Source organism: Salvelinus fontinalis, chromosome 2, assembly GCF_029448725.1.
Source record: "Salvelinus fontinalis isolate EN_2023a chromosome 2, ASM2944872v1, whole genome shotgun sequence".
In the NCBI taxonomy this organism is placed as follows: Eukaryota; Metazoa; Chordata; class Actinopteri; order Salmoniformes; family Salmonidae; genus Salvelinus; species Salvelinus fontinalis.
In genome coordinates this window covers 53,484,564-53,510,428 of record NC_074666.1, presented here as the reverse complement: position 1 = coordinate 53,510,428, position 25,865 = coordinate 53,484,564, and the positions used below count along the sequence as shown (strand labels likewise).

Sequence of the window (25,865 nt, the reverse complement as noted above, 5' to 3'; positions counted from 1 at the left end):
GACTGTTCTCTCTCCACCGCGTGGCAAGCGGTACCGGAGTGCCAAGTCCAGGACAAAAAGGCTTCTCAACAGTTTTTACCCCCAAGCCATAAGACTCCTGAACAGGTAATCAAACGGCTACCCAGACTATTCGCATTGTGTACCCCCCCCCAACCCCTCTTTTACGCTGCTGCTACTCTCTGTTTATCATATATGCATAGTCACTTTAACAATACATTAATTTACATACTACCTCAATTGGCCCGACCAACCAGTGCTCCCACACATTGGCTAACCGGGCTATCTCCATTGTGTCCCGCCACCGACCACCTGCCAACCCCTCTTTTACGCCACTACTACTCTCTGTTCATCATATATGCATAGTCACTTTAACCATATCTACATGCACATACTACCTCAATCAGCCTGACTAACCGGTGTCTGAATATAGCCTCGCTACTGTTATTTTCAACTGTCTTTTTACTGTTGTTTTATTTTTTGCACTATTGTTTAGAGCCTGTAAGTAAGCATTTCACTGTTAGGTCTGTTATACCTGTTGTATTCGGAGCACGTGTCTAATAAACTTCGATTTGATTTGAATGTTGGACAGGTTGAAGCAGGAATTGAAGGACCCACTCAACCACACAGCTAGGTACCGTATGAGAAACGTAGGCCCCATAATCAGAAGACAAATGTTTAGATTAAAGCCAAAATTAGAACATTGTGCTGCTGTACTGTTCAGAATTCCCCCAGTCTGAGGCATGGAGGTGGAGAGAGGGCATTCGTGGCAGGTGGGCCCTCTAGCAAACTCTATGGCTGAGTAAAAAAACAAGTTTGCAGGCACATCCCCTGTATTCGATAGTGATGGGGAAACGCATCTTTCTCAAGCATTGAGGCTTTCCAGCCAATTGTGTCGAAAGTAGGTTCATTACTCGAGGCTTCGATCAACACAGTGTACACCAGTGGCACTTGGTAGTCAAAATACTTTAGGGCGGGCCTCCCGGGTGGCGCAGTGGTCTAGTGCACTGCATCGCAGTGCCAACTGCGCCACCAGAGTCTCTGGGTTTGCGCCCAGGCTCTGTCGCAGCCGGCCGCGACCGGGAGGTCCGTGGGGCGACGCACAATTGGCATAGCGTCGTCCGGGGTAGGGAGGGTTTGGCCGGTAGGGATATCCTTGTCTCATCGCGCTCCAGCGACTCCTGTGGCGGGCCGGGCGCAGTGCGAGCCAACCAAGGGGGCCAGGTACACGGTGTTTCCTCCGACACATTGGTGCGGCTGGCTTCCGGGTTGGACGCGCGCTGTGTTAAGAAGCAGTACGGCTGGTTGGGTTGTGCTTCGGATGACGCATTGCTTTCGACCTTCGTCTCTCCCGAGCCCGTACGGGAGTTGTAGCGATGAGACAAGGTAGTAATTACTAGCGATTGGATACCACGAAAATTGGGGAGAAAATGGGATAAAATAAAAAAATAAAAATAAATAAATAAATAAATAATAATAAATACTTTAGGGCAACCAAATTATTATACACTGCTCAAAAAAATAAAGGGAACACTTAAACAACACAATGTAACTCCAAGTCAATCACACTTCTGTGAAATCAAACTGTCCACTTAGGAAGCAACACTGATTGACAATAAATTGCACATGCTGTTGTGCAAATGGAATAGACAAAAGGTGGAAATTATAGGCAATTAGCAAGACACCCCCCAAAACAGGAGTGATTCTGCAGGTGGTGACCATAGACCACTTCTCAGTTCCTATGCTTCATGGCTGATGTTTTGGTCACTTTTGAATGCTGGCAGTGCTCTCACTCTAGTGGTAGCATGAGACGGAGTCTACAACCCACACAAGTGGCTCAGGTAGTGCAGTTCATCCAGGATGGCCCATCAATGTGAACTGTGGCAAAAAGGTTTGCTGTGTCTGTCAGCGTAGTGTCCAGAGCATGCAGGCGCTACCTGGAGACAGGCCAGTACATCAGGAGACGTGGAGGAGGCCGTAGGAGGGCAACAACCCAGCAGCAGGACCGGTACCTCCGCCTTAGTGCAAGGAGGTGCACTGCCAGAGCCCTGCAAAATGACCTCCAGCAGGCCACAAATGCGCCAAATAAGCTTCGGACGTCATTGATCCCGTGCTTCTGATAAAGTGATACAGGCATCGGCACACTGCTTTGAAGTAAACTGCTTAACGATTTCAACACATGCCTTGGAGCTCCGGTATGAAACGTAATATCACTATTATTTGGGTCCTTCACAAACTCAGACAGGTAAGAGCACACCAAACACTCAGATGAAACTCTCCAAAACAATCCAAGAAAGTATTTGGCAATGAAAAAGTGGGAACAAAACGTTATGACATTGAGGAAAGAAATAGAAAAGGAATTCACTCAATAATTTAACATTTCGGCCGCTAACGCTAATAGTCCAAGCCAAACAGCCATTTTGATTCATTAAACAGTTTATGATGCTACATGTAGTTGTTAATTGCCACATGCATTGTGTGCACCTTTCGTGCACTTGTTTTAAATTAAGGCTTGCTTTTTAGTTCATAGTACTGGCTAGTTTGCCTACTAACTTTATGAGCTTTATCGGTTGTTTGATGTATGACCCACATGTTATATGCTACTGCCAATTTAGCCTGCTCTAGCATTGGCCTACCACATCACACCACATGTTATTGTGTTCTACTTTTGACCATTAATATTGTTGTCATATTGCTATATTTGCATAGCTTAATCATGTATGCATTTTGTATATTGCATATTGCTATTGATATGTTTAATAATCGTATATTCATATTGCAAAGTATTAATATGACAGCATTTGAGAACATAATTATTTATTAATGTAAAAAAAAAAAAAAAAAAAAAAAGCTGCGCTTATATTTGTCGTGTTTCACACATGTACACGTTTGTGGTGTGAAAGGGAAATGTGTTTCTTGTATATCCCCCTCCCCCTGAAAGTGGGGTCCCAGCGAGGGATCAGTCATTATTCAAAGGAACCCTGGAGTAATTAGGGTTAAGCGCCTTGCTCAAGGGCAGATCGACAGATTTTTCATCTCAGGGATTCAAACAAGCAGCCTTTTGATTGCTGGCCCAACGCTCTTACCGCTAGGTTTCTGCCACCCTCCATACTATCCTTATTACTTCTTATTTGTCTGTCTCCCTGCAGAAAAACATACAGTAAGTTTGGGGTCACTTAGCAATGGCCTTGTTTTTGAAAGAAAAGCACATTTTTTGTCCATTTAAAATAACATCAAATTGATCAGAAATACAGTGTAGACATTGTTAATGTTGTCAATAACTATTGTATCTACATACTGTAAGCGTACAGATGCCCATTATCAGCAACCATCACTCCTGTGTTCCAATGGCACGTTGTGTTAGCTATTCCAAGTTTATCATTTTAAAAGGCTAGTTGATCATTAGACAACCCTTTTGCAATTATGTTAGCACAGCTGAAAACCAATGTCCTGATTAAAGAAGCAATAAAACTGACCTTCTTTAGACTAGTTGAGTATCTGGAGCATCAACAATTGTGGGTTAGATTACAGGCTCAAAATGGCCAGAAACAAAGACTTTCTTCTGAAACGCGTCAGTCTATTCTTGTTTTGAGAAATGAAGGCTATTCCATGGGAGAAATTGTCAAGAAACTGAAGATCTCGTACAACGCTGTGTACCTCTCCCTTCACAGAACAGCACACACTGTCTCTAACCAGAATAGAAAGATGAGTGGGAGGCCCCGGTGCACAACTGAGCAAGAGGACAAGTACATTAGAGTGTCTAGTTTGAGAGATGCCTCAAGTCCTCAACTGACAGCTTCATTAAATAGTACCCGCAAAACACCAGTCTCAACATCATAAGTGAAGAGGCGACTCCGGGATGCTGGCCTTTTAGGCAGAGTTGTAAAGGGAAAGAACACAGACACGGGACAGCGGAACTCTATCTTCTTCAATGTGAATGTACAGTATTCTTCACGAACACAAAAGCACATATTCATTTCGATCCACTTCCCTTGACATAAGATAACTGTTGTCTTTAAAGCAGCACTTTACCCTGACAGCCTGTCGAATTTAGCATTGAAGGATCAATTGTATGCTGTTAGGTGAAAGGGGAGAAGAGGGTAAGATGTCTTAACGCTTCCTACTCTAGTAGGAAAGCAATCTCTGATGGGAATGTGTTTGACACCGCTCTCAGAAGTCATGCGGTGGTTGGGTTATATGTGATTCTAATATCACTCCATACAGAATCTTCACAGTGTTGTGGCTGAAAGCTTTAGGTGCCATATAAGAAGTGAGAGTGTCTGTACGTATTGTCCATGCATGAGTACCATCTGTGCATGCATGCATCTGTTTGAGTGTGTACAACAAGTAAAGAAAAATACTATTGACTGCCTATAGTGCAAAATTATACTACTCATGGCCATGAATCAGGTAAGGTCTAGCCAATGAAGCCTTGAGGGGATGTAAGACAGCTGTACGGCTGTATGTCAATATACCCCGATGCACACTCTTGCAGTCATATTTCAACTTTGATGGTGCAGAGAGAACTGCAGATATTAATTAGGCCAGAACCAACACCAGGTTTGTGTCACACTTCCATAACTTATGATCTCTCATCGGCCATTGAGGGTGAGAATGACCAACTTCCTCTTGGTTAAACAAATGTGATGCCATTCATTGTGTGTAATTTTCTTCTTATGTTACACACAGCGCTACATGGTTATTTGAAGCGCTTGCTCATAGTGTGCTACGATGAATGTAGTGGGTTCATTAATAAGTGTATCGACAACGTCATCCCCACAGTGATCGTACGTACATATCCCAACCAGAAGCCATGGATTACAGGCAACATCCGCATAGAGCTAAAGGCTAGAGCTGCCGCTTTCAAAGAGCGGGACACTAATCCGGATGCTTATAAGACATCCCGCTACCCTCCGATGATCCCTCCGATGAACCAACAAACAGGCAAAGCATCATTACAGTACTGAGATCCAGTCCTACTACACCAGCTCTCACGCTCATCAGATGTGGCTGGTCTTGCAAACTATCACAAATTACAAAGGGAAACCCAGCCACAAGCTGCCCAGTGATGCGAGCCTATCAGAAATGCCTTCTATGCTCGCTTCAAGGAAAGCAACACTAACTCATACGTGAGAGCACCAGCTATTCCGGACGACTGTGTGATCACGCTCTCCGTAGTCGATGTGAGTAAGATCTTTAAACAGGTTAACATTCATGGCCGCAGGGCAAGACAGATTACCAGGAAGCGTACTCCGAGCATGCGCTGACCAGCTGGCAAGTGTCTTCTTTGACATTTTCAACCTCTCAGTCAAGCAGACCACCATAGTCACTGTGCCCAAGAACACCAAGGTAACCTGTCTAAATGACTATCCCACCCCGGGCACTCACATCTGTAGCCATGAAATGCTTTGAAATGCTTTGAAAGGCTGGTCATCATCAACACTATCATCCCAGACACCCTGGACACACTCCAATTTGCATACCGCCCCAACAGATCCACAGATGAGGCGATGTCTATTGCACTCTACAAGCCATTTCCCACTTGGACAAAAGGAACACCTATATGAGAATGCTGTTCACTGACTACAGATCAGTGTTCCACACCATAGTGATCTCCAAGCTCATCACTAAGTTAAGGACCCTAGGTGTTTTGGGGAAATGAAGGCATGGATGCATTTTTTAACCATTTTCCATTTTAGAAAATGGCATACGTAATGGCTTTGATTCAAGTCAAACAGATGGAAAAGGCGTCTTATAAAACATCTACCAGAAAAAGTCTTTAAAGGTATAAGAAATGCATCAAATCACAATAATGTAGATATATTGTAAAAACCCCTACCAACTATATTTGCCTATTGTAAGGGAGTGATCGTTATTCATAATAAGGGTTACATGGAGCACACTTCTTTGTCCTGTAAGCATTACCTGGCTATGTGAACATTTTGATAGTGCACTTCTTCGTTCTGTAAGCATTACATTGCTACGTGGGAATTTTGATAGCGCACAGTCCAGAAGGTTGTGGGTTTGCAGACCACCGTGGACAAGAGTAGGGATGGAAAGATCTCCTTTATACAAAAAAAGCATCATATTTGCAGGTCCTAGGAAAAATTGACTTTTATAAACATTTCATGCAATTCTACTTCATTTTACATAATGGTGGAACCTATTTTTAATACCTAAAATAACCAAAATTACCGGTTAAGAATGGACAGAGAGATAGGGCTATGTGTTCATCTTATCATTTCTCCAATGCCAAATCAGACTGTCTTGTTTGCATCAAAACTGTCCCTGTTTGCAAATAATTAGGAACCTGAGCATGGTACTTTCAGAAGTTAGGTCTACCTTTTCACCCCAGACAGAGTAGTCCTTCCGACGCAGAAAAATGTAAGCTTCAACTGCTAGCTACTGTTCTTCCGTGGCTTTACCCTTTAATGAGAGAAGGTCACAAGTGTTTCCCTAAAATCTGTTTGAGTTTAAACATCTTCTATTGTGCAAAAAGTGAAGCACTTTAATCAATTGACTGTGACAGAATAAGATTACCTCCCAAGCAGTCAGACTCTGAATGTCAAAGAAACAAAACAATGATATTCCCAGATGCATCGGAGTCACATCTTTCCGAGGTATTTTACAGCTTGCATGAAGCATCGCAGACCAAAGCGCAGTCATACATCCCTTTATATAAAATCAGATCCCTTTTATTTTCTTAACTTCTTGCGACTACAGGGGGTGCTGTTTTCTCATTAGCATAATTGCATTACAGACTAAACGGCTTCCTACTAAATTCTTGCTCGTACAATATGCATATTATTACTATTATTGGATAGAAAACACTCTATAGTTTCTATAGGCGTTGGAATTTTGTCTCTGAGTGGAACAGAACTCATTCTACAGCAATTTCCCTGACATGGAGTCAGATTTCACACATTTTGGCCCCTGATCTGGAGTCAGTTTAAAGGCGACTGTGAACGCTATCAGGATACGGACACTGCTTACGTCTTCCCCTGGATGCCTTTACGTGATGACGATTTGAATGGTATCGATTGCGCAATCACAGCCACTATAAATGAAAAAATCCTGTAGGTAGGAACTCTTTTCCAGCTGCACCGGATGCGCGTTGGACACCGCGCTGCTCTTTTTCCAAACATTAGTGTAGGCAGTAATATTTCTCCTGTCATGTTTTTACCCGTTATAGGTGTTAACAGCATCATAAGGTAGTTAATTTGAACCGTTGTATAGCAATTTATATCCTTTTAGTGCGATTTTGAGGCATTGCTTTGTTGTGCACTTTGACACGCTGGGCACATTTTGGGGTCCCGGTCGTACGTTAGTGGGCATTTCGACGGACAAGTGGACATCTTTCGACCAAAAGAAGATTAGACCCAAGAAAGGATTCTTTGCACAAGATTCTGATGGAAGAACAGCTCAAAGTAGGAACAATTTATTATGATAAATCGTGTTTCTGTCGAAAAATGTTAATGGCTTATGACGCCATCTTTTTAGACGTAGCTTCGCTTGGCACAAACTGTATTGATAAGTAAGGATAATTTAAAAAATGTAAATCAGCGATTGTATTAAGAATTAAATTGTCTATCAATCGCTGTCCACCCTATATTTTTTTGTCACGTTTATGAGTATTTATGTATACGACTAGATCACTGTCTAATATGGCGCACGACATTGTCTGACCAGCTGGGCAACTTTTGTCATTGTCTAACCATGATTTTGGTGGCTAAATATGCACATTTTCGAACAAACTGTATATGGATTGTGTAATATGATGTTACAGGAGTGTCATCGGAAGAATTCTGAGAAGGTTAGTGAAAAAATTAATATATTTTGGCGATGATATGATATCGCTCTCTTTGGCTAGAATCAGTGCTCGGGTAACGTTTGCGTATGTGGTATGCTAATATAACGATTTATTGTGTTTTCGCCGTAAAACACTTAGAAAATCTGAAATGTTGTCTGAATTCACAAGATCTGTGTCTGTCCATTGCTATGTGCTGTGTATTTTTAAGAAATGTTTTATGATGAGTAAATTGGTAATACAAGTTGCTGTCTCTAGTAATTCTAGGAGCTTTGGTGAGATTTGTAATGCTGGCTGCAATGGCAAACTATGATTTATACCTGAAATATGCACATTTTTCTAACAAAACCTATCCTATACCATAAATATGTTATCAGACTGTCATCTGATGAGGTTTTTTCTTGGTTAGTGGCTATCAATATCTTAGTTTAGCCGAATTGGTGATAGCTACTGATGTTGAGAGAAAATGGTGGACAAGAAAAATGGTGATTTTTGCTAACGTGTTTAGCTAATAGATTTACATATTGTGTCTTCCCTGTAAAACATTTAAAAAATCTGAAACGGTGGCTTTATTCACAGGATCTGTATCTTTCATTAGGTGTCTTGGACTTGTGATTTAATGATATTTAGATGCTACTATTTAATTGTGACGCTATGCTAGCGATGCTAATCAGTGTGGGGGGGGGGTGGGGGGTGATCCCGGATAGATACTCGTGAAAGGTTAACATTTCTGACGCAGACGTTCCGCTAGCGACCAACCTCGACAACATCCTGTGAAATTGCAGAGCGCCAAATTCAAAATACAGAAATAGTCATAATAAACATTCATAAAAAATACAAGTGTTATACATCTGCTTAAAGATTAACTTCTTGTTAATCCAGAGCTTTGTCAGATTTCAAAAAGGCTTTACGGCGATTATCTGAGGACAGCGCCCCGCTTACAAAAGCATGCAAACATTTTACAAACAAGTAAAGGAATTACAAAAGTCAGAGATAGTGATGAAATTAATCACTTACCTTTGAAGATCTTCATATGGTTGCAGTCACAAGAGTCCCAACTATACAATAAATGTTTGTTTTGTTTAATAAAGTCCCTCTTTATATCCCAAAAGCTCTGTTTTGTTGGCGCGTTTTGTTCAGTAATCCACTGGCTCAAAGGCGGTCAAAACATGCAGACGAATACATCCTAATAGTACCGGTAAAGTTCGTCAAAACATGTCAAACGATGTTTATAATTAATCCTCAGGTTGTCAGTTGTCTAAATAATCAATAATATTTCAACCGGACAATGGCGTTTTCAATAGAAAGGAAAAACAACGAAGGGTGCGCACTCGGTCATGCGCGCAAACCAGCACTGCATAATTATACAGTCCACTGAGAGAAAGGTCTCATTCTTCTTAATTTTTCAGAAAACAAGCCTGAAACAATGTCTAAAGACTGTTGACATCTAGTGGAAGTCATAGGAACTGCAATCTGGGTCCTAACCCATTAGATACTCTATAAACATTCAATTGAATATACCCACATCAAAAAATTCCCACTTCCTGGAAGGATTTTCCTCAGCTTTTCACCGGCCATATCAGTTCTGTTGTACTAACAGACATTATTTTAACAGTTTTGGAAACTTTAGAGTGTTCTTTATTCAAATCTACCAATTATGTATATGCATATCCTAGCTTCTGGGCCTGAGTAACAGGCAGTTTACTTTGGGCACGCTTCTCATCCAGACATCGAAATACTGCCCCCAAGCCATATTAACAATCTAACAATGTCTTTTTGTAATTTTCTTTAATTTAAAAGTAGGCCAATGGCATACCCTCTCATACCCCCGTAATACGAGTTTTAACTTAACAACCCTTCACTGACACAGAGGTAGGCTACAACAAGGTAGGGTGAAGGAATTCACCAACAAATATATGGATATAGCAACTGCCTATAGCTTAATTTTATCTATCAAACAGGTAGGCCTACCTCTTACTTCTTAAATAGGAAGAAATAGACTCCAACACAAAGCACTCTTGTTGTTAGTAAATTAAAATGAAGACTGTTGAAATGAATTGTTCCTACTTTCAGCACCGTGAGCTGTCCAATTACGATTGATTGTGCCACGGTTGCTGCTTCAAGTTTTAGCACCGCAATGTAAGTTGTGAGGTCAATAGCTCTGATAAATACATAATGGGCAAGAAACATATTGTTTTTAATCAAAATCAATTATAGTAATGGCAAGCTATCAAAGTTGACCTTCTCATCTTCGCACTCACCTTCTCAAACTGAACAGAGCATAGGTTACAGGCTCATCTGTGCGCAAGCATTTTTTGGACTAGGCCTAATCAAAAATTATTTTTGGAAGACTTTCCTCCTGAACTTACACTTTGCCCTACACAGCACAGACATTGGTTCAGCAGCCTTAAACAATTTTTTTGATCAGCAAGAGCAGAACAGAGCACGCCAGGACTCAGGGATGGAATATCCATTGCAGTGTGTAATGCAGCCTAGTTTTATTTACACTATCCCAGCAGCTATCTTAGAAATATAACTTTGATCTGTGCTTCTCCGAGCATGCTCTTCGTAGCCTATAGCCTATAGGCTATGGACAATTTGATTGAGAACAGACCAAATAGCCTATAGGCGCAATTGATATTGCATGCTCAGCGGAGAATCAGAGATGAGGGGCAGCATTGGGCACACATCGATATATAGCCTAATAAGCAACTAATTGTAAAACTGAGAAATATTGACATTTCATCAAATACAAATTACATGACCCTCCCCTGGAATAGATTTGAAAAAGCATGACCATCCCCCATTTCCGTCCAGGTAAATGTCTGTACATTTCAATCCATCCCTAAGTTTAAGAAACACTGCCTTGTGCCTGGTAATTCAGTTACCAAAAACACACATATCTTTAAGACACTGTATTTTCTTATTTCTCTTCCTCAAAAGGGAGGATAGTGAATGTTCACAAAAGTAACAACGAAATGTACACCTACCAATTAGTTATATTGTTTTTACAGTAGGAGGTGTTTGTTGTGACTAAAACTTGTCCTTCTTTCACCAAATCGGAATTACTGCAAATTAATTGGATACAATGGCAAACCATAGTAGTCACAAACCACCTCCTACTGTCCTCCCTTCCACTGGTATACTGTTATGCTCAGATCATAACTGTTTTCTATCTCTTTATGTCTTCTGGTGGTCAAAGCAGGAGTGTGAAAACAGTCTGGACAAGCCTCCTCTCGCTCTCTGCCTCTCCCTTCTCTCTCTACAGTTAATGTTACCTCGCCCAGCTCTCACTGACACTGACCCATGAGCCTCCTCTCTTTCCATTTACTGTAACCAGCATCCACACCCACTGAGCACCGACCGACACCGGACTCTCAAAGAGTGCAGTGTATAAAGTCAGAACATCTGCTGTCTCAGCCACTGCCTGTCACCAAAGGAGTACCCCAAGGCTCGATCCTAGGCCCCACACTCTTCTCAATTTACAATTTACAACAACATAGCTCAGGCAGTAGAACGCTCTCTCATCCATTTCTATGTAGATGATACAGTCTTATACTCAACTGGCCCCTCCCTGGATTATGTGTTAAACGCTCTACAACCAAGCTTTCTTAGTATCCAACCAGCTTTCTCTGCCCTTAACCTTGTTCTGAACACCTCCAAAACAAAGGTAATGTGTTTTTGTAAGAAGAATGCCCCTCTCCCCACCGGTGTAATTACTACTGTACCTCTGAGGGCTTAGAGCTTGAGGTAGTCACCTCATACAAGTACTTGGGAGTATGGCTAGATGGTACACTGTCCTACTCTCAGCACATATCAAAGCTGCAGGCTAAGGTTAAATCTAGACATGATTTCCTCTTAATAACTCCTCTTTCACCCCAGCTGCCAAACTAACCCTGATTCAGATGACCATTTTACCCATGCTAGATTACGGAGACTTAATTTACAGATCAGCAGGTAAGGATGCTCTCAAGCGGCTAGAACTTACTGACAGTTGTGGCTGCTTCGCTTGATGTATTGTTCTTTTACCTTCTTGCCTTTGTGCTGTTGTCTGTGCCCAATAATGTTTGCACCATGTTTTGTGCTGCTACCATGTTGTGCTGCTGCCATGTTGTGTTGCTACCATGTTGTTGTCATGTGGTGTTGCTACCATGCTGTGTTGTTGTCTTAGGTTTCTCTTCATGTAGTGTTGTGGTGTCTCTCTTGTTGTGATGTGTGTTTTGTCCTATATTTACATTTTTGATCCCTGCCCCCGTCCCCACAGGAGGCCTTTTGCCTTTTGGTATGCCATCATTGTAAATAAGAATTTGTTCTTAACAGACTTGCCAAGTTAAATAAAGGTTAAACAAAATGTAAATAAAATAATCAGAGTGATTATTCCACAAATAGACAGGTATTTTCCTTTCCACGGTAGCAAGATCTTAAATATTTTTGCCAACTTTCTTTTAAAATGCACTGCAGTGAGATCATTTCTTTCTTTTGGGATATGAACACCGGGTATGTCCACTTCACCGTCAGACCATTTTATTGGTAAACTACACAGTAATGTAAAAGTTGTATATTTTAGTGATTCAATACTTATTATAGTACACTTATTGTTATTTGGTTGTAATCCAGAATGGTTAGAAAAAGTATGTATATCATCTATGAGGTTGTGAATCAAAAAAGATTTGGCACACAGTACCAACCAAAAGTTTGGACACACCTACTTATTCAAGGGTTTTTATTTATTTTACTATGTCCTACATTGTAGAATAATAGTGAAGACATCAGAACTATAAAATAACACAAATGTAGTAACCAAAAAAGTGTTAAACAAGTCAAAATAGATTTTACATTTGAGATTCTTCAAAGTAGCCACCCTCTGCCTTGATGACAGCTTTGCACACTCTTTGCATTCTCTCAACCAGCTTCATGAGGTAGTCACCTGGAATGCATTTAAATTAACAGGTGTGTCTTGGTAAAAGTTGCAAAGAAAAAGCCATATCTCAGACTGGCCATTGAAAATAAAAGATTAAGATTGGCACAAGAGCACAGACACTGGACAGAGGAACTCTGCCTAGAAGGCCAGCATCCCGGAGTCACCTCTTCACTGTTGAAGTTGACACTGGTGTTTTGCGGGTACTATTTAATGAATCTGCCAGTTGAGGACTTGTGAGGCATCTGTTTCTCAAACTAGACACTCTAATGTACTTGTTCTCTTGCTCAGATGTGCACTGGGGCCTCCCACTCCTCATTCTATTCTGGTTAGAGACAGTTTGCGCTGTTCTGTGAAGGTAGTACACAGCGTTATACGAGATCTTCAGGTTCTTGACAATTTCTTGCATGGAATAGCCTTCATGTTTTAGAACAAGAATAGACCGACGAGTTTCAGAAGAAAGTCTTTGTTTCTGGCCATTTTGCGCCTGTAATTGAACCCACAAATGTTGAAGCTCCAGATACTCAACTAGTCTAAAGAAGGCCAGTTTTAATGCTTATTTAATCAGAACAACAGTTTTCAGCTGTGCTAACATAATTGCAAAAGGGTTGTCTAATGATCAACTAGCCTTTTAAAATGATAAACTTGGATTTGTCACGATCGTGTTGAGGATTGACGGACCAAAACGCAGCAGTAGGAAAATAAGCCATATTCCTTTTAATGAATACGAAGGCAAAACGAAACAAAAACACTTATACACTAAACAAAACAAGACAACGATCGTGAAGCTAAGAACGAAGTGCACACACATGCTACAAACGTATAACATAGACAACTACCCACATCAAATGAAAGCCTATGGCTACCCTAAATATGGCTCCCAATCAGAGACAACAGAAATCAGCTGTCTCTAATTGGGAACTCATTCAGGCAACCATAGACTCTCCTAGACAACTAAACCAACATAGACAACGCTAGACACATGCACTCAACACAAACCCATACACTACACCCAACACCCCCTTTACCATATAATCACCCAAAACCAACAAAACACAAACATTCCCCATGTCACACCCTGACCTAACTAAAATAATAAAGAAAACAAAGAATACTAAGGCCAGGGCGTGACAGGATTAGCTAACACAACGTGCCATTGGAACACAGGAGTAATGGTTGCTGATCATGGGCCCCATTACGCCTATGTAGGTATTCCATCAAAGATCAGCTGTTTCCAGTTATAATAGTCATTGTTAATGTTGTAAATGTCTACACTGTATTTCTGATCAATTTGATGTTATTTTAATGGACATTGAATATTTTATCTTAAAGAATGCAAATTTGACATCTTTGAATCTTAATTCGAAGCAGATATTTAAGAGTTTTTGGAAAACGTGGTCACATAAAAAAACAGAGAGATTTTACCATAATTCTCTTACCAAACAGAGCATCTGCACAGTTCTTCAAGTAAATGTGTTTTGTGAAATGTTCTGTGTAAATTGTTAAAAGTAGTTCTCATGCATAGATTTGAATGGGTTTGTTAAACATTGTAATCAAGGGTTTTTGTTTAGGATACATGCTAAAGTGAAAAGTCAGCGTAATTCCTTTATCGTGAAATTGCCCCTTTTCATCATGTGGACCTGTCTTCCTTGGCTACTCTATTTTTATATAATATAATAGGACATTTTAACAGTGGTCCTTCACCAGTTCCAATAATATGATATACAACTGAAACATTTAGCACATGTATTCTACATGCATTTCACAATGAGAGGGCTCCAGAACAGCTAATATGACTAGCTACAGACCATCCTGCTATAACAGATTCTACTGTACTTCTTCCATCAAATTGGCCTACCTGAACATACCGTCTACATGAAATTGCTTCACACTGTCTTTTTCCCGTCATTTGCAGCAAGCTTCCAAACATTTACAGTAGCCACTAGAAAACGTGTCACCTCTACCTTGTCATCTCCATGGTGTCCTTGGTAAGATAGACGATCCAGTAGACTAGGTTGAAGGCCCCGAACGACAGAGGGAAGAGGATGCGTGAGTACTTGTCTATGATGCTGGTGCCCGTCAGTAAGTTGTTGGACGGCACGGCAGAGCCTTGCTGGAGGAAGGCCTGGGCATTCACTGGAGGGTTAGGGAACACCTCCGCTGGCCTCTCAAAGTGAGGCGTAGAGTTCATCCTCTTCTTCAGCATACTGCTGGCGTCCTGTACGGCGCACAAACATAAAAGTGGGTGGAAGGGGTGAGTGAAAGAACAGGTCTGCACAGTAAATCTATGACCAGGACATCAGTAAGTCATCGGCAATTAAGATTAAAATAGGAAATCAATTGGGTTTTATTTTGGCATAACGCAGTTTTAATTGAATCCATTTCCTATAGCAACACGGTGGCGTATGCCATGTGCACAAAGTCATAAAAGATATTGTCATTGATTCATTCATCAATACAACATTTAGTATTTAATAGTATTTGGCTACTGTGGTGCTGCAGAGTGAATGGAGCAGGGACTGAGGCACAGTTGGGCAGTGTGGAGTGGGGAGCAGGGACTGAGGCAGGGTTGTGAGGGGTGGTGTGGGGGCGCTGGCATGGGTTTAACTGGCTTCCATCACAGAGCAGGTTGGAGCTGCAAATGTCAGCTGCTGGATGCTGTGCGAGTCCGACGGAGGTGAGAAATCAGGCAGGGAGCATGTGGCTCGCAATGCTTTAATATTGCAGCTATTTCTGAGATGACAACAGGCTTGAATTCTCTGCTGGCTCTCAGGCTCAAATCCCACAATGATCAGAGCAAATTCTTATACAGCAGATATACTATATAACATTGTTCTGCATACTGAATTAATATCGCTAGAGCTCGACGGAACACCTCATGAAATGTAAATACTGCGTGACATTGTCTTGTCTTCATGAGATGAAAAATGCAGGATTAATAGTGCAACATAATACACCGCGTATTCTATCAATTTGGCTTGTGTGGAAGTGATCACAAGTGTCCTGTCTTTAATCTGATTTCACCAATCAGGTGAACAAATGGAGTGTTAGCATGCTGACACACATCTAAATCAGTGTATAATACAAACATCCCTTAGTGTTCAGCTAAGGAAGAGCTGGTAGACTCAGTCCACATCTTATCCTGTCAAAAACCAGTCAACCAGTCATAACCAGTCAACCAGTGATAACCAGTCAACATCTTATCCAGTCAACAACCAGTAAACCAGTCAAAAACAGTCAACATCTTATCCAGTCAACCAGTGATAACCAGTCAACATCTTATCCGGTCAACCAGTGATAACCAGTCAACATCTTATCCGGTCAACAACCAGTAAACCAGTCAAAAACAGTCAACATCTTATCCAGGTCATTTAGATTTGGCTGCCTTTTAGAATAATTTAAAGAGAGAGCAATTCAAAATGGTGACAGAGATAGAGCTCCTCTCCGTTTGACTATTTAGTCATTTTGTTATCTGAAAACCTAAATGTAGGCCTTGATGTATTTGGTGCAGTCACCTAATAATAGTATCTCTCCCACAGAAGCACAAAGCATTGGGCTTGCCGTTCCCCTCCAGCATGAAGGTTTCGTGTGAGCCTGTAATGATCTGCCTGGATATTCCCTTCATCTATTCCTCTTACATAATCTTCAGCAACCGCGTTCATGACGCCACTGGCTGTCTCTTCTCGTCAAACGCTCGTGTTATCATAGACTAGGAGCGGAGGTTGAGCTGGACATAGAGATGGGAGGAAAGGGAAAGGGAGGGAGGAAGGGGGTGGATTACCGAAGAGGACTCCCCGTCACTCCTCCCGGCCTCTGCAGCCTCCTGGGCTGCCTTGATGGCGGCCACCTTGCGGAGCTCCCGGTTGGCCTGCAGCGTGGAGAAGTAGTTGACTGCTGCAAACTCGATGAGGGCTGAGAAAACGAAGGCGAAACATACGGCAATAAACCAGTCCATGGCCGTGGCGTAGGACACTTTGGGCAAAGAGTGGCGGGCGCTGATGCTGAGTGTGGTCATGGTTAGCACAGTGGTAATGCCTGGGATACACAGGGCACATAGAGAGATTTTAGACAGAGATACTGGATCGAGGATACATTTTGTTGTCTATCTCCCAGAGCCCCAGGGTTGACTGGCTGGGCTTCCAGGGTACCAGGCTCATCATCTTGTTGAGTGGTGATTGTCAGGGCATGGAGTGGAGTGAAGGGGGTTGGAGGGTCTGACAAGCAACTATCCAGTGGTTTGCATTAAAGCAGTTTAATGTGAACACACATGAGCTTACATGCAATGAAATAGCTTAAGGGGAAATGGTTGAGTCTATTCAAGCATGTCATTTGGCCTGAAAATGGTTCTTTCTATGAACCCAATAGATCAAATCTTATCATATATTTTCAGAGAATGAAATGATTTCTGCTGTAATTCTCATGACACTGATCTAACATTACTGAACATTTTGAGCAAAAATAGTGTCTCGAGTTCATCAGATTAGGCTGTCTCGTTAATAATAACTGACGATACTGTAACTTCATCAATAGCAACCTACAAAATGAAGATTAGTATTGCATTACAGTGCATAAAATCCTCAGAACCCATTCATAATTTAGATGGTAATTGATGCCCTACTTCGCCAGAGGGTGAATTTGTGGGCATGATGTTTAATCTCTAGCCTCATTTTCACACAAGTTCATACTACTCAACCACATTCAGAAATGCATTTGTGTCCAAATTCAATGCTTAACAGTGCACTTTGTCTTTACTGTCCTTTGGATGGAGGGTCACAATTGTTTTTTATACCAAGTTGATTATAATGTCTATCTCTCAGATACCAATGTGCTCTGGTATTATTGATAAGTGATGATACCTGTAGCGCTATAAAATATTCAGCCTGGAGACTTGAGTAAACAAGTGGCCAGCGAAATGTAAAAAAGTCCAATCTTTCTTACTTTAAGAAAATCAATACTTCACCCATTATGTCAAATGTATTCACTTTACCAATAGCGAGTCATACAGGATAACAAATTCACCAACGTTAGGGTTTTCAAAGTAACACTGTGTACTCTCAGCATGATCTATTGATCCTGGGAGGCAGCAACCAAAAACATGGCTTAGTTTACTCACCCATAGCTTAGCCTTAACATCATTGCGTGCAAACACAGGAGTGGTAGGGCCTGTGGTAATACAGTATGTTCCTACGGTAGCAGCACGCCTAAATCAACTTTAAGTCAGGTCATTTAGGCATGCTCTTTGGAAACATGGTACCACAGGACTCGATTTGTGCACGCAACTATGCTAACCCTAAGCTTAAGCTGAGGAAACTAAGCCATGTTTTTGATTGCTGACTCTCAGGATCAATAGATGACTTGCTATTTATCCATATAAATGAGGTCAACTTTTCATTTGGGTCAACTTTTAGTATTCCTGTTATGTCTTGGACGCAAATCCATTTGAAATCACAGCAGGGTATTTCTTACGTCGTTCTAAAAGCAGAGGAGGGTTGGGGTGGATGAAGTTTGTCATACCAGCCACAGTGTTTACTGTTCATGGGATAGCCTGTTTTTAGTGATGATGATGATGATAGTTCCAGAGCAGCACCACTTCTTTGGGTTAGACTTAGACAAGTGGTAATCAATCGGATGCGGGTTGCAATGAGATGCCAGGGTAGTGTAGTTTCATCTCAGGGGGCCAATGGATGACTGAGCTGCAAGCGGGCCTGGAGGAGCAGGAGAGTCATGATGATGAGAAGGATGGGACACAGATGAATTGATGAAGGCTTACATGGAACAAGTTTACAGGGACAAAGAGCAATAGCAGTCCCAATCCTGGATAATGAAGAGAGTGTAGAAAGGCTGTTCTGCCCACAGATTATATGAAGCAATTCACTGTGCTATACAGTACGCATAAATGTTCTCTGAAATACTTTCTACTGATATTGGATAAGGTTCATTGGAATGCCAAGTGACTTCACCCGACAGGAATATCAAGACTTGCAGGAATTCACACTCTTGTCTCCTCATAACATTGGGAAGAGACATATTCATAGACTACCAACGTTCTAATAAACGACTTAACCTGTATATCAAAAATAAATTGATTGCGAAGTTTCAATCTGTACAACCTTTGTCAGAATGGAGTTGCTTATTTCTAGTGGTTCACTGCAAGTTATGTTCCAAGGGATTACAAAAATAAATTGCCATTGATTGAGAGTGTTAAATAATATTATGGTCAGGCACCTCAGCTGAGGCAGGGCTACTATGGAAATTGATTGGCTGCATTGATTTCTATTCACAGATTGGATCTTGTTGACGATAACAACAACAATAGCAACAACAGGCAAAGCAGTGGGGCCTCAATCCGTTGCATTTAACGTGGCAACAGATATCTGAGCGATGAATAACACTGTGGAGATTCACAAATGCAAACAGACCCATGGATGCAATATGTGTTCATGGTAATACATCTCATCACATTTATTCAAAGTGAGTTTCAATCGCTGGCCTCACACTATCGAGGCCCTTACAAGTCATTATTAATTCACATAAGAGACATGCTCTATACTGGTCCATTAACGGGGTACAGCTATAATTTAGCAGAGATGGTTTTCATTAAACTAAAACTGTCAACATCAAAAAAGGTCCATTGGCCACTGCTCTGCTATGCTCTTAACAATTACATATTTACACAGCTCATTTGCACAGGGGGGACATGTAGAGAGCATTTAAGTGGATGTAATCATGTTTCACTGTATTTAAGCACTGCTTCAGCACTGAAAGCCAGTATAGAACTCCAGTATAGCCAGTATAGATTAAGTTAGCTACAGTACCAACTCTCTATAAAAAACCCACCAATGGCCAACACTGCCTGTCAAACTCATGCACTTGGTAATGATCACACTGAGGAAGAGGGATATGGGAGAAATCGTGTCAGTAAAAAAAGCTGAGGAGGCCAGAGAAAGAGAGAGGGAAGAAGAGGAGGAAGAAAATGAAAGAGAAAGACAGGAGAAAGAATTGAGGAGCTTGAGGCATCCGTGTGCTTTTAAAGGCTAAAAGCAAGGTACAAATTAGGCCCACTCAATTAAGTCTGTGAGACTTCAGCTCTGGGGACTTTCAGCTCTTAGAGAGTCACAACAACAATGGCTAATGTGCTTTAGCCCTGATGGAGTGCTTCTGCGTAGCTATCTATCTCTCTCTTTCTCCTTCTGCACCTGTCAGTACATTACCACAACCTATTTAGCTACTGCACTCTAAAAAAAAAATGCTGGGTTAAAAACAACCCAATTTTGGTTATTTGGTAACCCAGCACTGGGTAAATATTGGACAGAACACACGTTGGGTTATTGTGACCCAGCCATTCGGGTTGCGTGGATAACCGGTTGTTTGGATTACACAACATGGGTTAATTTAAACATCATTTGGGTTTTTATTCACTTTCATGCTGGGTTGACCCAGCAGCTGGGTCTTTTTAATGTAATCCATAGGCTCCTAAGGAACACTTGTGTAAACCTCATTATAGCTACAAAAGTGTCAGTGTTCAACCTTAACCTTTGATGACAATAAAACAGAACAGATGAACCGGAATAACATTTACTCTCACGGGTAGCCCAAAATAACTACCTGAAAGTCACACCACTGCTAAGCCACACCTCCAGTCTTCTGATCTGACCCACTGGGTCATATCTCAATGCCACGCATCAATAACCCAGCATCAACAACCCAACCTTGCTCTTTTTATAGAAAACAACCCAACTAAGTTACCCAATACCTGCAACCCAGCAGTTGGGTCATCCAAACAACCCAGCATTTTATTTTGTGTGGCTTCTCGCTGTGCCCCATATTACGGTTGTCACGTTGTGTCACCAAAGCATTCAAACACATCGGATTTACAGAAGCAATTTACAGTCTCTTAATCGTAGCATTTCGGAAGGCAAAAACAAACAGTGTAAACCGTGAAGATAAAGCCTGTCATTCTTGGGTTTGGGGAAAATCCAATATGTTTTATGCAACAGCCTCCTAAAGGACACACCGTGTTCACACTAAAAACACTCCAATATCTTCACGGCGCTCCCCCGCAACTGTGTGAAATGAAAGCAGTGGGATGTGGGAGGTTACTGACTTTCCGCATATGTGCGTTTCACGTGGGGCCCAACTTGAACACGTACTAACGATTGGTATCTTTCACTTCTGTGTGGGGTTTTCAAAATGCTGACGAGCTTCCAAAGAGAGCCATAATCTACAAAGGCCAGTAGCCGCTACTCCTGCTCATGAAAATGTAACTGAGGAAATTAAAATTGAAAATCCAAAGTATGGCAAATTAAACTTAGGAGCTCCATGTTCCCGAGGCTAGAGGCTGAAACAAGTGTAGCATGATGTAACGGGAACAAGCGGAATCTGCAAGTCCTCGGAACGAGTCCAAGTAAACAGCATCACCCCCCCAACTCTCTCGGTATGACCGATTTCAAAGTAGGAGTTATTTACTATTAATTCAGCTCCACCACTTTGGAGGAAACAAATATAATGAGGTAGAAGGTCTGAGAGCTACCATGTGACTGTGCTCCCTTTTATCTCGAGCACCACTCCACTAAGTGAAGCACTCCATAGAATGCAAACCATTACCAAGTTCTGCCAAGAAAGAACATTAAAATACTATATCCTCACCTAATCTACATAAAAGGATACGGAATGGATCATGTAATGAGTGGTGAATTGGTACAATCCACCTTTGTTCTTTTGTTATGGTTAAAGTGGCTCTATTGTATCGCTCCAAAGGAACTCCGGCTTATAATGGGACCTTCGGGGGTAACCTTGCAACATGTAAGCATGGTGGACAACCCAGTGGAGACATGGAGGGAATAAAGATGGAGATCAGGAGGAGGCCTACCAAATACAGTTCGAGCAGGAACGGATTCCTTATTGATCCAAAAAGAGACCTGAGCCAGGATCACCGTCATGATACAGGGAATGTATGTCTGAATCAAGAAGAAGCCCATCTTCCTTTGCAGGTGGAAGTGAACAGTCATGATTACATATTCACCTGTCAGAAAACAAATGGAATTTCTGTCTGTGGCGCAGAGTTTCTAACAGGCATACATTGTCAAATCAGAAAATTCACAAGGCACAATACTGAGTTGTGTTACAGACAACATATCAGACAGTGAGCATCACGGGGGAGACATCGCACATCCAGTACATGCATACTGTAGCACATGTCAAATACCCCACATTGAATGTGTACAGGAAAAGCACAGATTCAGATGAAAATTCCATTTAGAATGTACTATCGACTTTCCATTGAAATCCTTTAAAGCCTTATGCATACAGGATGCATACAGTTAGTTAGCATAGCTATCTTTTTAAGGCCTATTTCTGTAAGCATTACTTAAGCATAGAGTGAATGAATACATTCTTACCTGTGTTGGATTTTAACCTCTCACTGGACACTGTCTGTCCTATTAGATCGTACTGTAGCAAGCTGGAGGACTCCTCTGGTACTTCCACAGAGAACAGAGGTCCTTTTTTCCACGTGTACACAATTTCACTCATGGGGTAGGCATCTGGACAGCAGAAATAAAGATTCTGTAGTCAGTATGTAATCACCAGCTCTTCTGGTGGAACCATCTGTCTGACTAAGGCTTATCAAGACAACTTACAACTACCAAACTTGAGAGGACAGGCATGGCCATCCATGGGGAAGTTCATCAGTCGCATGGGACACTCCGCATTTATTGTCAATCTGCAATGGAACGGAAAAGAGTATTGGACACACTGTATGTACAGTAGTAACGCTCACCTATGATCATATATAACTAAATCACACCAGCATACAGTGGGTAGTACCATATTTTGAAAACAAAGCAATACTCATAGAAATGCGCCTGGTTTAGTATGCGTATATTGCACAAATAGCTCAACCATACCCATGATTCTTTTTTTTATGAGACTTAGATTGTCCAGTAGAACACAGAGTACTACGTAGGTCTATCCTGGACCTGGATGGCTGTGTGACTCATTAGTACCTCATGGTGTAGAGGATAGTTCCGTTCTGCATGATGCGGAACAGCTTGTTGGGAGTGGTCATGTTGTGAGAGATGGACCTCTTGCCATTCCGGAAGAATGTGTCTGGCGTCCAGATCTTGCTGACCATGAGGTTGTTGAGCCGCAGAATCTCGATGGGGCCCTCGAATTTCAACCTCTCGTCAATCCACGTTTGACGGAAAAACACATCCATGGTGTACTCCTACAACATGGTGGTTTGGACATCAAATCAGCAATCAATTCGTGTGCAAATGATGGCATGTACTGTACAGTACGTACAGCATATCAGTGACCTCATTTTTTTTAAAATCAAATTGTCAGTAATAAGTCAACTTATTTCATTTATGCAAATGAGGAGTGTATTTTTCACGTTTGCGTTTTTTTCTCCAGAAACGATTGCTTATGGATACCTTCATGTGTTTAAATATTACTGTTCTCAGATGTTTAATTAATAGACTAGCTGTGCATTAAAATCAGCAATTTTTTTTGCTAACACTATATATCCATTGTTTAGCTTTAATGGAATGTTCATATACTGCATATTTGACTGTGATATGTATTCACCTAGCTATCTTAAGATGAATGGACGAGTCACTTTTATAAGAGCATCTGCTAAATGACTAAAATGTAAACTGTAACTGTTTTACATACAGATCTCATATTACAGCATTGATTCCTTTTATATATATAAATCTATGATTTGTACAGTTCTTTATTAACAATGTAGTTGTTTGTTACATTTGACCGTGTAAAACCTAGCAGTACTACTTATTTATCTGACAGTGAGGCAGATATATATAGCGTTTTGCAAAAAAACTACGATTATTTGTCTCTGAAATGAAACCATCAAGTGATAGATTTTAAACAAATACATGTCTGTCATTGAACAACCCCATGCCATGATTAGATAGTGGAAAAACAAAACCAATCTCTTTCATAAGTTCTTTAAACAATAAAAGTTAATTTATCAACATTTCAGAAAATGGATATATAGTGTTTTGGGGGGGAAAAAACGTCATATTTTAAAGTATCTCCTCTGTGTTGTTTGTGATCTGTTTAATTACTGTGCATATCCATATTTCTCAACTCCTCTCCATGAAAACAAATGACTGAAGATCCAAACGGTAACCATGGATATGGCTTTTTCAATCCGGGAATGCTTTTTGATAAAATGGATGGCTTTACTGCTCTTAAGGGTCTTATCTATACTGCCTGTAGGATGGCTACTAATGTATCACATGGTATAGTGGGTAAAGGAAATAAAACGATCAGCAGGCTCGGGACCCTCACTGACAGAGATTGCCAACCAGATTAAAATCCCTAAGCTGCACTAATGACATTCTGCCCAAATGCCAGAATAATATGGTTGGTAGGAACATGACTTGAGACTGTGGAGGGACAATCTAGGACTGAGAGCAACAAGCAATTATCTGTCTGCAATAACACACGCGTGTATTCAAATAGCCATACATGCCAATACTCTGGAGTTTTGTGTTATAGAAGTGGACTGGATAAAGTAGTAATGCGGCCACATACCATCTCAACATCTGACACTGGACCAAAGCTGGTTACAAAGATGTCTGTTTTGACCTCAGTAACTGGACCTACAAAGATAAGTGTTGGTTTAGCATAAGACATAGCCAAGTGAACATAACTCTTCAATCTAAAAACGGAAGGAAGCATGTCAATCTAAAAACAAAAGGAAGCATGATAAGATACAAAGATAAGTGTTGGTTTAGCATAAGACATAGCCAAGTGAACATAACTCTTCAATCTAAAAACGAAAGGAAGCATGTCAATCTAAAAACAAAAGGAAGCATGTAAGTTATCAACAAGATAAAAACGCTGTTATTGTTAATGATATCCCATTGCCAGTTTACAGTTACTAGACCTGTAGAAGTGTTGGACATTCCTCTCACAAGTCAGCACAATAACATCCCTTAGTAGGATTGGCCCTTTGTGAGAAAGAGACCCTAAGTGGGTAAATAAATTGCCTGGACACTCGAGGGCACACATTTGAGTTATAGTAAGTGCACCAAAAGCAGCTTCCAACGATCGGGTAGTGACCAAGAATTAGGGTATGTCCGGAACACAAGTACCTCGGCACAGTGGGAAGTACAACTTTATCTACTGAGTGAGAAGACTGGAATTTAACACCTTTCAAAACAACCTGTTAGAATTCTAAAATATGCATTACTGTACCTCCAAATCCAGGTCGCAGTCTGTTGTCATATCCATCTAGTAATCTATCCAATATACGCGTAATGTTATCCAAATAGATATTCCCATCAATCTCTGTCGATTTCGGATTATTTCCCCAAACATTGCTCGCACTGTAAACAAAGTACATCGTCATTATCTGTCGCCTTATTCTACTCGGTACAACTTGTTACTGCATCAAAGTTGCATAATTTACATCGATCAACATCCTAACATGCGTAAAGTCGTAGAAGAATAGTTAACTTGTACTCACCAGGACAGAAAAAAGAAAGTGAAAACGAAAGCCATGCCTCATAAACGCTTCACAGCCTAAAAGCCCCGGTCAACGGTTATAATTTGCATATTCCATCATTTAAAACCATTATAAAACACCGATCACACGGCTGAGTGTAAAAAGCGAGGCATTTGCGCCAGTCCTGCTCTTCTTCTCCAGTGCGGTTGCGCCTCATCTGACTCGCTCAGTTGAAAAACTAAAGAGTTTTAAGAGACTGAAGAGCAGGGACGGAGGGTATTGAAAATAATCGAATAAGGCATTATGGGACATTAGAAGGAAGAAATCAACTGATAGTTTTGGCGGGGAATTAGCAAGGACCGATTTGGAAAAGGCTCAAATGTCCTGCTGCAAGAGATTACACCAGAGATGGTTCAAATGTTTGTGGTGGAGAGCATTCTACAGATGTTAATTCATAACAAAGTTGAGGAGATAAAGCATCAATACTCATTGCCTGTTGACCTTGGACATGTCAAACAGCTTTTTTCCATTAGCTGTGACAATCTGTTTATGCTTGTTCAAATCTTCTGCATGTCATCATGGGTTAACAAATACAAATAGATCAGAAAAACCTAGGATGGTGTATGTGATTGTGCTGGTGGTGGTGGCAAGGCAGGAGTAGGATTAGG

General features: G+C 41.1%; 1 pseudogene; it reads right to left on the bottom strand.

The window, feature by feature from the left end:
* LOC129821097 (gamma-aminobutyric acid receptor subunit alpha-6-like) overlaps nucleotides 1–25,601 on the bottom strand; it is a 39,482-nt pseudogene extending 13,881 nt beyond the window's left edge.
* Between the last annotated feature and the right edge of the window lie 264 nt (nucleotides 25,602–25,865).